This window comes from Arachis ipaensis, chromosome B3 (genome assembly GCF_059453495.1).
Source record: "Arachis ipaensis isolate K30076 ecotype BB chromosome B3, ASM5945349v1, whole genome shotgun sequence".
NCBI lineage: Eukaryota > Viridiplantae > Streptophyta > Magnoliopsida > Fabales > Fabaceae > Arachis > Arachis ipaensis.
The window spans coordinates 48,515,505-48,532,259 of NC_142438.1; the positions used below are offsets into that span (position 1 = coordinate 48,515,505).

At 39.1% G+C, this 16,755-nt stretch overlaps 1 pseudogene; it reads left to right on the plus strand.

Annotated features, from left to right (window-relative positions):
• The first annotated feature begins 1,661 nt into the window (after nt 1-1,661).
• Nucleotides 1,662-16,755, plus strand: part of LOC148570552 (uncharacterized) — a 128,846-nt pseudogene continuing 113,752 nt past the window's right edge.

A 16,755-nucleotide genomic window follows, 5' to 3' on the forward strand; every position in this document is an offset into this window, starting at 1 on the left:
CGAATACCTTGGAAGAAGTTGTTTCGGATTGGGTGGAGCCTAACTTCACAATACTCAAGTTAGGCACCACATTCATGCCGAAATTGGAGTTACTTACTGGAGGGGTGGCGCCTAACTTCACCCCTTGAGGTTAGGCACCAAGCTACGTACAAATTTGATGTTACACTCGGGAGGGGTGGTGCCTAACTTGAACTTTCCCAAGTTAAGCGCCACATGAAGCGTGCAACTTGGAATCACTCATTGCCACCCTCGCGCCCAACCCCACAAACCTCAAGTTAGGCGCTGGGTGTGAAGAAAGCAAGGGAAGTTAGGCGCCATGATGCCCCAAGTTAGGCGCTGAGTGTGAATAAAGCCATCAAGTTAGGCGCCATATGCGCTCAAGTTAGGCGCCAGATGGATATGCCAAGGGAAGTTAGGCGCCATGAAGGGTTCGAGCACAAGAAGTTAGGCATCGTGGGATCTAAGTTAGGCACCAGTTTTAATTTACTAGCCAAATCCAAACCAAATCACCTTAATTGGTTCAGCAAATCCTTTCTAATTCGGTCCCCACCCCCTTCCAATACATCCAATGAAATCCCAGATCCCCTCCCCTTTTTTCCAAGCCTTGCACACCAATAGCACTTTACCCTTTTCCCAACCTAATACGTGACACCCTCCTCCTTCCCCAATACTTGCTCGTGACACCATCCCATTACCAAGTCATTCCGGTGACTCCAACCCACCGAAACCCCACTCCAAACCCCCTATATAAGCCCCCCCTCAACTCCTCTTTCAACCACACCTCAACACACTTTATCCCCTCGTTCTAGACACACACAAGAACTCTCCCTTCCCTCATCACAACACATTACCTCCCCCAACAACTGACTCTTAGTAACCCCAATCCCTTCCTTCTTCACCACAACAAATTAGCCCTCTGTTTAAACACAACCCCTCTGTCCATCCCCTTCTCCCTCGTCTATTTTTATTTAGTGTATTAAAAAAAAGAACCAAAAAGAAAATTTTTAAATTTAATTTTTATTTTCTTCTTTTTCACTTTCTTATTCCCCCCTTCTTTCTTCCCCTTTATATTTCACTAATTTGCTTGGGGACGAGAGTCGCTTTGCATGTTTGTTTTCTCTGTTTTCTGTAATGGCACCCAAAACTAGTACACCTTCAAAGAAAAGGAAAGGTAAAGAGCCAGCCACCAGTTCTCATGATACACATAGGTTTTAATTTAAGCTCCATGAAGAACACTTTTATGATCATACTTACAAGAGGGCTGTGACTCCGGAAGTGAGATTTACACTGAAATCGGATGAATATCTGGAAATTCAATTTGAAATTGAGAGACGAGGGTGGAATTTTCTGTGCAACCCACACACGGAGGATGGACAATTGACGGTCCAAGAATTTTATGGAAACCTCTGGGTCACGTACAAGGACGTTGAGGGGGTCAATGAGAAGAATTATTAGAGTTATGTGAGAGGTAAGGTTATTGATTTTAGCCCAAGAAGCATTTGACAGGCCCTCCATCTGCTGCGTCCACCTCAACTAACTGCCTGTTACAGTGAGAGGTTGCATAGAGACCCAGAATTGGATCTAGTTATTGAAAAATTATGCATTCGGGGTTGATATTGGTGGTTGATATTGGTGATTCGATCACCTTTAGGTAAGTTGTTATGGATGATGACATCATTGACCTTAGGGTAGATGACAACACACTACCATTGGACAGTGACGATCTTCACGAAGAAGACGAGGTTGATGGAAACGAAGAAGAATTTGATGGTTAGGAAATTACCTTAGAAGAGGAGGATGATGAACCAAAGGAAGAAAATGATGAATCTGAATAAGATTAATGTCAATATAGTTCTATCTTATATATTTCATTATCGAAATTTCTTTTCATGTTTACATTATGTATATTTGATATTTTACATCATATATAAATCACTATTTTCAGATAAAATACTAATTTATTCGTTGTTAATATAGAGTTGACTATCAATTGTTAAATATCAGGATCCTTCATAGATTGAAAAAAAATAAAAAAATATTCACACTACCGGGGAATTTACCGTCGAAAAATCCTGACAGTAGCGACCATTCATATTTTTTTAGAAAAAATAAAAAACATTTTTCGTCGGATTTATCGTTGGAAAATCCGACGGTAAAGTAGTGGTGATAAACCGTTATTTTATGATTTATATTGTGTTTAATTGTGTGGTTTTATCAAGTCTTCACCCACTTATTCATATGATTTGCATGTATTTACAATTCCTTCCCAAATTTGTTCTATGGTTGAAAACTTGCTTCTTAGAGATCTTTTGATTATATATTTTAATTCTCCTATATACCATTCGATGTCGTGATCCGTGTGTTAAGTGTCTCAGGTTTCATAGGGCAAAAATGGCTTAGAGAATGGAGAGGAAGCTTGCAAAAATGGAAGGAACACAAGAAATTAAGGAGATGACCAGCGATAAGCGACGCGGACGCATGGTTCACGCGACCGCGCGAAATGGAGAAATCGAAGTGACGCGGTCGCGTGCCTGATGCGAACGCGTGGACGACGCGTGCACATGGCAAGGAAAAACGCTGAACGACGCGCACGCGTGGACGACGCATATGCGTGACATGCGCGATCTGGAGAGTTAACAGAATTCGCTGGGGGCTATTTTGGACCGTGTTTTGACCCAGTTTTTGGCCCAGAAATACAGACTAGAGCCAGGGAACATGTAGGGACTCAAGAGAACACATTAGGATAGTTTTCAGTTTTTTTTAGATCTGATTTTACTCCTCCTCTAGGTTTTCTCTCTACACATTCATAGTTCTTAAAATTTTGCTTTATTGCTTTTTGGATTGGGATATTGAGAAGAGTTATTACCTCTGCCAATACTTCATCATTCTAGTTTGTTTTCTTACTTTTCACTTACTCTTTCATATCCTTAATTTATCTAGAGTTACAATTGGATTATTTTTATAATTTATTAATACAATAACCATTTTTATTTTTAATTGATCTTTTTTATTATTGATTATCATGTCTTTCTTTATTTTTCTTTTTAATTTTGTGAAGTTTACATTTATGATAATGGAGTAATTCCCTAACTTGATTGGGAGTTGATTGAAAGGAGAACCTTGAGTTGGATTACTCAAGAGTTAAATTGTAATTGGGTTTATTGTTGGTTGTCTCTCTAGTCATTAACGCTAATCCTTCCCAAGGGAGAGGATTAGAACTTGTGAATAGAAGTAGACTTCCAACTTACTTGACTTTCCTTTACTTGGTAAAGGATAACTAAGTAGAAGCAACCTTCAATTATCAATTGATCTTGAGAGAAATCCAACAAGGATAGAACTTCCTATCAATCTACTCCTGATCAAGACCTTTATTTGAATTATATAAATTCCTTTATTTATTTTTCTATTTCTCAACATAAAAAAAATTTCCTGGAAAACCTCTGACCAATAAGATGCATTCTTTCCTGCAACTCGTTGGGAGATGACCTGGGGTTCATACTCCCAGTATTTTTATTCTAATTTCGTGACAACCCTTTTAAATTGATAAGCGGACTTTTGCCAGTTAAGAACTGTACTTGCAACGTATTTCTTACATTAATTTCTTAATCTGCCAATTTCTGCCACGTCAATTTTTGGCGCCATTGCTGGGGAGTTGCAATAGTGTGCTAACTTATTGGTTGGAATTTATTTATTTGTATTTTATTTTATTTTGTTTTATCACCATCAGCTATATGTTTCTCTCGTTGAATGATGCGTTCATTGCCTGATCCGAGTTTAGTCCCATTTGATCCTGAAATTGAAAGAACTCTTTCACATAATAGACGGACTCGACGTCGGTTAGCCTCTAAGGGTGGTGAAGTGATTATTATCGATTCACCAGTCTCATCTGAGGGCGAATCTGAACCGCCATCTGAGAGCGAAACAAGCTCATTTACTACTGACTTAGTTGATTCATGTGCAGGTGACATGGCAGCACCAAGGAGGGTTACTCTCTAGGAAGCTGGAGCGCCAGATTTTACATTGCAGTGGTATCAAGTGCATCACCCAACTGTGGCTGAAGATTTTGAACTAAAGACTGCACTAATCAACTTGTTGCCCAAGTTTCATGGGTTACCCGCTCAGGAGCCTATCAAGCACCTTAGGGACTTCCAGACAGCCTGTTCTACTGTTAGGCGTCATGGTGCAGATGAAACTTCTATTCTATTAACCGCTTTCCCATTTTCTCTTGAGGGAAAAGCGAGGGATTGGTACTACGCTCAGCCGCAAGCGACTGTCACTAACTGGAATATGCTTAGAAGAGAGTTTTTGGAAAAATACTTTCCAGCTGAAGTTACTGATAGATTGAGGAAATAGATTTCAATGATTATTCAAGGCGAATCCGAGACTCTCTATGAATATTGGGAGCGCTTCAACAATCTCCTAGATGCCTGTCCCCATCACATGATTGATAAACTAGTATTGATCAGCTACTTCACTCAAGGCATGAACCCCCAGGATAAGACTACACTGGAAGGTGCTAGCAACGGTTCTTTGAAAAAGTACAAAACCGCATATGAAGCATGGCAGCTGATCAGCGACTTAGCTGAGTCCACTAGGAATCACAAACAGAGGCGCGACCATCCCAAGGCTGTTAACGAAGTTTCTTCCAGCAGGGAGACTACTTCTCTTACACAGAGTATATGTGAAATGACCAACCTACTGAAGCAGATGCAGTTAAACCAACAACAAGCTCAACAAGCTCAACCTGCCCCATCACAGCAAAGTCAACAGTTAGTCCCACAGAGAGTGTGCGGAATCTGTGCTGATTATAGTCATTATACTGATGAATGTTCGCAGCTCCAACAGGAAGACAATACTGTAGCAGCCACTCACAACTTTTATGACCGCCCGAATCAAGGATACAATCAACAAGGCGGCAACTACAACCAAAGTGGGAACTATAACCAGAGTTGGCAAGACAACTCCAACCATGGCTAGAGAGATAATTCCAACCAGGACTGGAGGGACAACTATAACAGAGGAGGCAGAGACAATCAGAGAAATCAGAGGTGGAATAATAACAACAACAAGCAGCAGAACCAGAATCAGCCTTACAGAGCACCTCACCTAAGGCAAGCCCAAGGACCACAGCACAACCAACAACAAGTTCCTCAGATCACTTATTCTAATTCCTCTTCTAATGACGAGATGCTTCAATCCCTTGCACAAGGACAAAAGAGCATGGAAAGTTACTTAACAGTCTAACATCCGCTATACAAGCTCTCATCTCTCAGATGGGATCATCCAATACTTCTAACACTCAACATGCAAGCTCCAGTGGAATTCCTTCTCAACCCTTACCCAATCCAAAGGGTGGCATCAATGCCATCACCCTAAGATCCGGAACCACATTGCAAGAGAGGAATCAGGAGGGGAAAAATCCACCAGAACACGTCCCAGCTGAAGAGGTGGTGGAGGTAGAGGATGCTTAAGAGGAAGAGGACGTACAAGACATAGTTGAAAAAGAAGAAGCTCAACCACAGAAAGAAGCACCAAAGGATGCAGACGCTCCAGAAAACGCCCTTCCTATTCCATTTCCACAAATTGCAAAGAAGCCTAGAAAGCAGATGGAACTTGATCCCAAAATGGTAGAAATATTCAAAAAGGTTGAGGTAACTGTTCCCCTTTTTGATGTTATTCAACAGGTACCTAAATATGCGAAGTTTCTAAAGGATTTATGTATACATAAAGATAAAATTAATAAATTAGAAACTATTCCTTTAGGTAGTTCTATATCTGCTTTAATGGGAGGTATACCTGAAAAATGTAGTGATCCAGGTCCATGTATGGTTAACCGTACCATTGGAGGTGTGATATTTTTTGACTGCATGTGTGATTTAGGAGCATGTGTTAGTATAATGCCTTTGTCTATATATGATACCTTGAGGCTCCCTCCCTTAAAAAGGTTGGAAACTCGTTTTGTGTTAGCAGATAAAAGCATTATTACAGTGGTTGGAATTGCTGAAGATGTATTAATGAGCATTAAGGGGCTCACATTTCCCATTGACTTCTATATCCTGGAAATGCCCCCTAATGACTTAGGAAGGCCATCATCAATCCTGCTTGGAAGACCATTCCTAAAGACTTCAAAGTTCAAGCTGGATGCATTCTCAGGAACTTACTCCTTTGAGATAGATGGCAGAATAGTGAAGTTCAGCTTAAATGAAGCTATGAAGCACCCTCTGAAAGATCATTCTATCTCCCAGTGTGACATCATTGATGAAACTGTAGCTGAAGTTCACCAGGATGAATTAGAAGAGAAGTACATAGGGCAAGGTCCAAGTGTGGGGACACTTTTTGAAGACAATAAGTGCACTTCGCCATTATCACCAGCTCCGGATGATCCAGAGCCTGGCTATGAGCAGAAATTAGAATTAAAGCCCCTCCCTTCACACCTCAAGTATGCTTACCTTGAGGACAAGCAGAAGTTTCCAGTTATCATTGCAAAGGAACTCACTTCTCAACAAGAAGAACAACTACTCAGTGTGTTGAGAAAACATAAGAAAGCAATTGGATGGAGCCTAGCGGATATAGTAGGCATCAACCCTCAAGTTTGTAAGTACAGAATATTCTTAGAAGAGGGAGCAAAGCCTGTCCGTCAATCTCAAAGAAGATTGAATCCCACCATCTTAGAAGTTGTCAAGAAAGAAGTGACCAGGCTACTTGAAGCAGATATCATTTACCCCATCTCAGATAGCGAATGGGTCAGTCTAGTACAAGTAGTGCCCAAGAAGTCTGGAGTCACAACAATAAGAAATGAGCATGGAGAGCTTCTGACAACTAGAGTGCAGAATTCATGGAGAGTTTGCATTGACTATAGGTGTCTCAACCAAGGCACTCGCAAGGATCATTACCCCTTGCCATTCATTGATCAGATGCTTGATCGCCTATCAGGTAAATCCCATTATTGCTTTTTAGATGGTTATATAGGCTATTTTCAAATTCATATAGCTCCTGAAGATCAGGAAAAGACTACTTTTACATGTCCTTTTAGAACTTATGCTTATAAGAGAATGCCTTTTGGCTTATGCAATGCACCTGCTACGTTCCAAAGATGCATGACAAGTCTTTTCTCTGACCTTATTGAGAAATGTATGGAGGTTTTTATGGATGATTTTAGCGTATATGGTGATTCATTTAGCCTTTACTTGGATAATTTATCTAGAGTGTTAGATAGATGTGTTAGTACGAACCTTGTATTGAATTTTGAAAAATGTCACTTTATGGTAAAACAAGGGATTGTATTAGGACATGTTGTGTCTAATACTAGCATTTTTGTAGATCCAGCAAAAGTGGACGTTATTTCCAGTTTACCTTATCCCTCATCCGTGAGGGAAGTCTGTTCGTTCCTTGGCCATGCAGGTTTTTACAGGAGATTTATTAAGGACTTCAGTAAGGTAGCATTGCCTTTATCCAGATTGCTGCAGAAAGATATTGAGTTCGAGTTCAGTGAAAGCTGCATGCAAGCGTTTGATAAGCTGAAGACTTCCCTGACTCAAGCTCCAATTGTGAGAGGACCAGACTAGAGCTAGCCATTTGAAATTATGTGTGATGCCTCCAACTATGCAGTAGGAGCGGCGCTGGCTCAGCGTGAAGGTAAGGATCCTTTTGTCATTGCTTATGCGTCTAAGACTTTAGACGCTGCTCAGTCTAATTACGCTACTACTGAAAAAGAGCTTCTTGCTATTGTTTTTGCTCTGGATAAATTCCGAGCCTATTTACTTGGTACCAAAGTAGTAGTGTACTCAGACCATGCAGCTCTAAAATATTTATTAGCTAAAAAGGAGTCTAAACCAAGGCTTATATGTTGGATACTGCTACTACAAGAATTTGATTTAGAAATTAAGGATAGGAGTGTTAACCAGAATCTAGTGGCAGACCACTTGAGTCGCCTTGAGCACATTAAGGATGACTCCACTTCTATAGATGATAATTTCCCATTTGATAACCTACAAGAAGTATCTGAAGTAGTCCCTTGGTATGCACCTGTAGCTAATTATCTAGTTAGTCGTACTTTTCCTCTAAATTTTACTAAGCATCAAAGAGACAAGCTGAAAAGTGAGTCCAAATATTATATATGGGATGATCCATATTTATGGAGATGTGGTGCTGGCCAGGTAATTAGACGGTGTGTGCCTCAGTCAGAATTTCAGTCCATTTTAGAGGCCTGCCACTCATCTGAGAGTGGAGGACATTTTGGCCCTCAAAGAACAGCTAGAAAAATTTTAGACTGTGGATTCTAGTGGCCTACTCTTTTTAAAGATGCTGCTGCATTTTGTAAATCTTGTTCCCCTTGCTAAAGGTTTGGTAATATATCCAAGAGGGATGAGATGCCTCAACAGATTATGCTTTTCTGTGAAATTTTTGATGTTTGGGGCATTGACTTCATGGGTCCATTTCCAAATTCTAATGGTTACTTTTATATATTGTTAGCCGTAGATTACATCTCTAAATGGGTGGAAGCAATTTCTGCCCACACTGATGATGCTAACACTGTTGTTTCCTTTGTTAGAAACCATATTATATGTCACTTTGGATCACCACGAGCAATCGTGAGCGATCAAGGCACCCACTTTTGTAACAGGAGACTAACAGGATTACTGAAAAAGTATGGGATAATTCATAAAGTAGCAACAGCCTACCATCCCCAGACTAATGGGCAAGCTGAGGTGTCTAACAGAGAAATAAAGTGTATATTGCAGAAGATAGTCAAACCTCATAGAAGAGACTGGAGCACCAGGCTACAAGATGCACTCTGGGCATACAGAACAGCATATAAGACACCCATTGGGATGAGTCCCTTCTGCTTAGTTTACGGAAAGGCCTGTCACCTCCCAGTTAAGGTAGAGCACAAAGCCTTTTGGGCAGTGAAAGAATGCAACATGGGATTTGAGAAAGCCGGAGCTAAAAGGAAGTTTCAACTGCAAGAATTAGAAAGCCTTCACCTAGAAGCTTATGAGAACTCCAGGCTGTACAAGGAGAAGATGAAGGCTGTGCATGATAAGCACATCAAGAGGAGAGAGTTCCAACCTGGGAACTTAGTCCTCCTTTACAACTCCAGACTGAGGCTCATGCCAGGCAAGTTGAGATCAAGATGGGAAGGTCCATATAGAGTAGAGAAGGCTGAGCCATACGGAGTTTTCCACCTGAGTCATCCTTCAAGCTCTGAATTCATCAAAGTCAATGGACATCGCTTAAAGCTATATCATGGTGAGAAGATGAAGAAAAACAAGGAGCTAGAGATCTTCCTCCTGGAGGATCCACCAACAACAGAACACTGAGCTAGTGGAGCGTCCAACTTAAGGATGTTAAAGCAAAGTGCTAGGTGGGAGACAACCCACCATGATATGATCGTTCCATTTCATTCTTAGTTTTATTTTTACTTTAATTTTTTATTATAACTTTTCTCATCATCCCTGCATATAGCTGCATATAGTCTGCATGAGCATTCTGCACATTTTTATTTAAAAAAAAACGCACGCGACGCGACAGCGTCACTGACGCGTCCACGTCACGAGTGCATAAGCAAGAAAAGATAATTGAACAGAGAGTCACGCGAAAAAGTGGCTGGAGGCGTGCCTTAGGCACAAATATGCCCACGCGACCGCGTCAACCACACGTTCGCGTCATTTGCGAACTAGTCTCCCCACGCGTCCGCGTCACCCACACAAACACGTGGCTCTGTAAAATCGACGTAAATGGGTGTAAGGCAGTAAGTTGGGCTGGAATGGGGCTGGACCCATGCTGGAAGCACAAGCCCACTCACGCGAATGCGTGCCCCATGCGTCTGTGTCATTTTTCAAAGTATAGCCATTCACGCGATCGCGTCAACCACGCGACCGCATCACCCTAAAATTTGGCAAAAAGAGTTTCGAACAGAGAGTTGCGCGAACGCGATGTTGCCCTCGCACCAATCAACTCACGCGACCTCGTGCACCATGCGTCCGCGTCATTTAGCAATCGCGCCAACCGCGCGAAAGCGTGACCCACGCGCCCGCGTCACATGCGGCGCACAGAATATCCAGATCAGCCAAAATATCTTATCTTTTCTTCTCCAAATCCTTATTTTTCTTATCCTTTCTTATTTCTTTCTTCTTCCTTCTTCCTCCTTACTTCTTTCTTACTTTCTCCTACTTTCTTTTTCACCACCATTATCAAGGTTTTTATTTTCTTCTCCCCCTCTTTACTTTTACATTATTATTCTTATTTTTATTATGTTTTATTCTTCTTTTTCTTTTTACTTTCTTTATCTATATTTTCTTTTTCTTTTTCTTTCTTTCTTTTTACTCCTTTTAATTGGTGTTGAAAATTTATTTCGGTCTTTAGTTTCTATATTTTGCTTGTAGATTATCATGAATCTATTTGACAATTAATATTACCTTTTAAAGGGGTACTTGCATGTTCTATTTTATATTTAAAAAAAAAAACATATTCACCATGCATGCTATGTGTTTGTGAAAAAGTCCGTATGGCATCATGCAATACTTTTATGTTACCCTACTACCTTAATGCCAGTTTTTTTTTTTTTTTTCACAAAATCCATTTTATATTTTATTGATCCAAATATTATTGTCCATACAAACAGATTGTTAGTTTGAATGCTGTGGTAATCTAACTTGGACATTGTTTGCTTGATCTATGCTACTCATGCCTTTGCCGGCATGCCAATAAACATCTTGCATTCAATTGCCATCACATGCACTTGCTATATTACCATGGATGAGCTTTCACATGTAGTCATGACCATGTGTTAACGTCATCATTATTTACCGTGCATTGATTATCACATATCCTATTCTCTTTCTTGCTCTAACCCTTAATTTTACAAAGTTCTTTTCTCTTTCCTTTTTCAGGATGGCCACCAAAAAAGGAAAGGAGAAAGCTACTCCCAAACCACCAGCAAGGAGAAGAACAAAAAGAGCATTAGTGGCAGAGCCATCTTCAACAGCAGTAAAGCCCTCAACAAAAAGAATAAAGAGGATCATCAAGGTCGATGAAAAAGAAAAAGCCTTCCTAGCAAAGGACACTGCGCGGTTTCTTAACCGCTATTGTGAGCAGATGTTCCCTATCCTGGCAGAGAGGAATCACAACAATGAGTACCTTCTTATCTTCCCGACCAATATTGCTACCTTTGTTGAGCCGCAAATTGAACGAAGACAATGGAGATTCCTACGGAGACAGTCACGGCAGGTTAATCTCTCATGGGTAGTAGAATTCTACTCCAACTTTCACATGCCAACCATGCAGTCTGTCTATGTCCGTCAGAAACAAGTCTCCATAACTGAAGAGGCCATTCAGCGAGCTTTAGATCTTCCCCCTGCTCCAGAAGGATTGGACGCATTCCAAGAAGCCTCACTCAAGCGCCAGACATACCAATTTGACTGGGACGCTGTTATCAGAGTTATCGCACAACCTGGCAGCAGATGGATCTACGGATACCATCGATCTCGACCCAAAGGGATATCGGCTTCAGCACTTACCTTGGAAGCTCGAGTATGGGCACAGATCATGCCCCATTATGTCTTTCCGAGTACCCATGAGTCCTCCTTCACTGCAGACATGGCTGTTCTACTTTGGTGTATTCTTACAGACCAGCACCTAAACTTACCAAGACACATCTGGAATGCAATGGGACACGTACAAATTGTAGGCAATCTACCTTTTCCCGCCTTGGTTTCAGATCTCATCTTAGCAGCCGAAGTCTCCTACAGAGCTGGGGACACCAAAGCCATGCTTCTACGGGATGATCAGTACGTCCCTAACGGGAAGTATATCAGACCACCAGCAGCCACTACAAGTCAGCCTACAGAACCAGCTGAAGATATTCCTCCATCAGCACCACAAGCACCTACAATAAACCAACTGCTCTATCAGATACTCGAAAGGTTGGATCGGCAGGAACACAAAGCAAAGCTAAGAGAATGTCGAAACAAGCGCCGATTCACATACCTCAAGGAACTACTTATGGGGAACTACAAAGACCCAGACACCTCGGATTCCACTTTATTTACCAGCACAGGGAGCCATGACGGTCCCGATGGTGGAGATACTGCTACTAGCCCCCCTCTGTTCCTGACAGATGGCACCGAGGACGGTGCAAAGCCTTAAGTGTGGGGAGGTCGGTCAGTACCTGACTTTCGGAGGTAATTTCTCTTCCTTAACACCAATAAAATAGGATATTTAGTTAGTTTTTCTTTTGTAGAATAGGATAGATTGCATAGAAATAGGTTAATTGCATGCATGTTCTACTTGATTGAAAAGATAATAAGTTTCTTCTAAGACCCTATTTTTTGAAAAATTTCACTAATTTTAATCAAAACTTTTATGTTAAATTTGCTTGAAGTTGTATTTGGAACATAGTTTAAAAAGCCAAGAACACACAACCTGTGAGATTTTGAGCTTATTTATATGGTTACATTATTTAACCATAAATTTTTATTCTTGTGTGTTTTCTTCTCTATGATTGCAATCTTTGCTTTGTTCCATTCTATATGTCCATTATTTAGTGTATTTACATGCTTGCATATGATTGAGGCCATTATTTGTTTAGCTCACTTATCCCAAATAAGCCTACCCTTTAAATTACCTTTGTTAACCACTTTGAGCCTTTTAAAATCCCATTTGTTCTATATTTTACCACATTACTAGCCTTAAGCGGAAAAATAATTATATATCCCAATTGAATCTTTGGTTAGCTTAAGATAGAAATTGTGTGTTAACTGAGTATGGGAAGATTGTGGGGACAAGGGTTAATAAGGGAATGTGTCATGATAAAATAATGAGAATTTGGGTACCTACTCATGTGAAACTATAAAAATTTAAAATCTATGTGCATTGAGAAGCTACGTTTATTTTCATATTAAAAAAAAATAAATAAAATAAATAAAAAAATAAAAAAATATTCAATAAATAAATAAGGGGACAAAATTACCCCAATGATAAGTTGAAGTTCAAAGATCAATGTATATGTGATAAAAATTAAAATAAAGGTTGCTGCATGAGTATGGAATGTGAAAGGGAAATTTTGGGTAGCTAGGTATGAAATTTGAAGTTGTATAGAATATATATATGTGTTAGGTGAAAGCTCAGGTTGATTAAAGATTCAATTTATAAGCTTACTTAGCCATATATGTACCCTTACCCTTACCTTAGCCCCATTACAACCTTGAAAAGACCTCATGATGTTTAGATTGGTATATTAAGTGTTGTTGATTGGTTAGGTGTAGAAAAAAATTTAGAAAGCATGATTAGAGAAGAGTAGAGTAATTACCCTATATACTTGAGAGACTAGAGTGCACATACATCATCAGTGAGGGTTCAATGCTTAAATTCTATGTTCCCTGCTTTCATGAGCTACCTTCTTGCATTTTAATCTATTCTTACTGTATAAGAATTGAATTAGTGGAATTTGATTTATGATTGTCTTGAAGAACTTACTTACTTTTAACCAAGTGGACAAGAATCATATAGTTGCATTCATATATATATATATATATAGGTTGCATTACATTGCATGAGTTTTACATGTTCCTACTCATTTATTTTATCTCCTTCAACTAAGCATGAGGACATGCTAATGTTTAAGTATGAGGAGGTTGATAAACAGTTATTTTATGATTTATATTGTGTTTAATTGTGTGGTTTTATCAAGTCTTCACCCACTTATTCATATGATTTGCATGTATTTAAAATTACTTTCCAAATTTGTTCTATGGTTGAAAACTTGCTTCTTAGAGATCTTTTGATTATATATTTTAATTCTCCTCTATACCATTCGATGCCGTGATCCATGTGTTAAGTGTCTCAGGTTTCATAGGGCAGAAATGGCTTAGAGAATGGAGAGGAAGCTTACAAAAATGGAAGGAATACAAGAAATTAAGGAGATGACTAACGAGAAGTGACACGGACGCATGGCTCACGCGACCGCGTGAAATGGAGAAATTGAAGTGACGCGCTCGCGTGCCTGATGCGAACGCGTGGATTGGAAGCTGCACGAGTGACACGAACGCATGGACGACGTGTACGCGTGGCAAGGAAAAACGCTGAACGACGCGCACGCGCAGACGACGCGTACGCGTGACATGCGCGATCTGCAGAGTTAACAGAATTCGCTGGGGGCAATTTTGGGCCGTGTTTTGACCCAGTTTTCGGCCTAGAAACACAGACTAGAGCCAGGGAACATGCAGGGACTCAAGAGAACGCATTAGGATAGTTTTCAGTTTTTTTAGATCTTATTTTACTCCTCCTCTAGGTTTTCTCTCTACACATTCATAGTTTTTAGAATTTTGCTTTATTGCTTTTTGGATTGGGATATTGAGAAGAGTTATTACCTCCACCAAGACTTCATCATTCTAGTTTGTTTCCTTACATTTCACTTACTCTTTCATATCCTTAATTTATCCAGAGTTACAATTGGATTATTTTTATAATTTATTAATACAAGAACCATTTTTATTTTTAATTGATCTTTTTGATTATTGATTATCATGTCTTTCTTTATTTTCCTTTTTAATTTTGTGAAGTTTACATTTATGATAATGGAGTAATTCCCTAACTTGATTGGGAGTTGATTGAATGGAGAACCTTGAGTTGGGTTACTCAAGAGTTAAATTGTAATTGGGTTTATTGTTGGTTCTCTCTCTAGTCATTAACGCTAATCCTTCCCAAGGGAGAGGATTAGAACTTGTGAATAGAAGTAGACTTCCAACTTACTTGACTTTCCTTTACTTGTTAAAGGATAACTAAGTAGAAGCAACCTTCAATTATCAATTGATCTTGAGAGAAATCCAACAATGATAGAACTTCCAATCAATCTACTCCCGATCAAGACCTTTATTTGAATTATATAAATTTCCTTATTTATTTTTCTATTTCTCAACATAAAAAAAAATTTCCTGGAAAACCTCTGACCAATAAGCTGCATTCTTTCCTGCAACTCGTTGGGAGATGACCTAGGATTCATACTCCAGTATTTTTATTCTAATTTCGTGACAACCCTTTTAAATTGATAAGTGGACTTTTGCCAGTTAAGAACTGTACTTGCAACGTATTTCTTACATTAATTTCTTAATCTGCCAATTTTCGCCACGTCAAGCGCGAAGGCTCAACTTGTGGTGCCAATGTTACCATCAGATTTTTTTGCCCGTAACGTTCATCAGATTTTTTGCCCATGAACTATCATATTCCTATGGTAAACATTTACTGGTGAGGTTTATACCGTCGAATTTAATCAGATGGAACATCCGCTAATAAACATAGCCCCGATGGATTTTTTATTTTTCTTTTGGTAAATCCGACGGTACTCAGATTTTTCTTGTAGTGATATAATTCAAGGTTGAGAAGTAGTTTGAGAGCAAGAAAAGTATTTTGTGGTCGTTAAAATTTATAGCATAAAAAAGTTGTTGAGTATAAGATCTTGAAGAGTGAACATTTTTTAAGTGTTTCGTAGAGTGTATAAATTATGAAAATGAATGTAATAGAGAATACATGTCTTTTAATGCCAAAAATAGGAAAAATGATAAGTTAAGAGATACAATGGTCTTCATTATTGTCTACAAACATCAATGGGATAGGAGATCGATGGTTGGACTTCAAAGTCATTGCTCAAGCCATCTTCACCATGATATATGCAAACTTGATCCTTTGCATTAGAGATTTTCAAGGATTAGTCGAGAATAACTTCAGATGCAAAGCATCCTATAGAAAAGTGTAGCTTGCAAAGTAGACATCAATTGTTAGGATCCACGGGATTGGGAGAAATCTTACAATGAGCTTCTGCGGTGTTGTTTGCATTGCAGGTGTATTTACATTGTATGTATTTCTTTTAAGTAATCATGAAGTTATTTATGTCTCTTAGGTACATGAGTACACAACTGGTATAACGATAGAGACTCAATCGGCCAAATTAATGTTATGTTTCATCGAATATTCTAGATATTTTATCTCCGTGGAAGAATTTAAGCATTGCAAACCACATATGTCCATCGATGGAAGTGGTTGGCAACTACCAAGTGTTGTCATATTTTCTCTGCATGACACATCGTTGCCAACTTCATAAAGCATCTAAAAAAGAAAAACTTGAAAAAGATACTAGTCAATGCAATATATTCAAAATCACATAAGGAATTTGTCACTAATTTGGTAGAACGAGGGCATAGAATCTTACTCTTGTTGTGTGGCTTGACAAATTCCTAGGATCACTGGTTTAATACTATGATGAGTACAATAATGCTATGTTGAAGGCCATGCAAAATTTTCTAATATTTGTTGTTGTCAAGTTAACATACTACTATACCCTAGAAAGCAATTTGCAAAGAATTATGTTAGAAGCTCAAACACAACTTGCATGCGGGCATCAATTTTCATAAACACTTATTAAGGTTATTAAGATCATGAAGGTTCATCAATTTGATCATTCAAAATAAAACTTTACAATTGTAGAGTTAGCAACAGTTCCAGGTTCTAAGTTGCAGACTTATCAAAGTGCTGCTCTAAGAATGCAAATGTGATTCTAGATATTTTGAGGCTCTTTATGCCATGTGCTAAAGGCAATTTATTCCGACACAAAACTTGATTAAAAGGTGTTTCTGCATCTTGTATAACAAATGGAAAGTATGTTCAAAGTGTATAAACTAAAATTTTTACTAATTAGACACAATTAAAATTGGCCTACTTATGATGCCGTGCAAATTTGGTCAACTCCTCGGCTCATGTAGG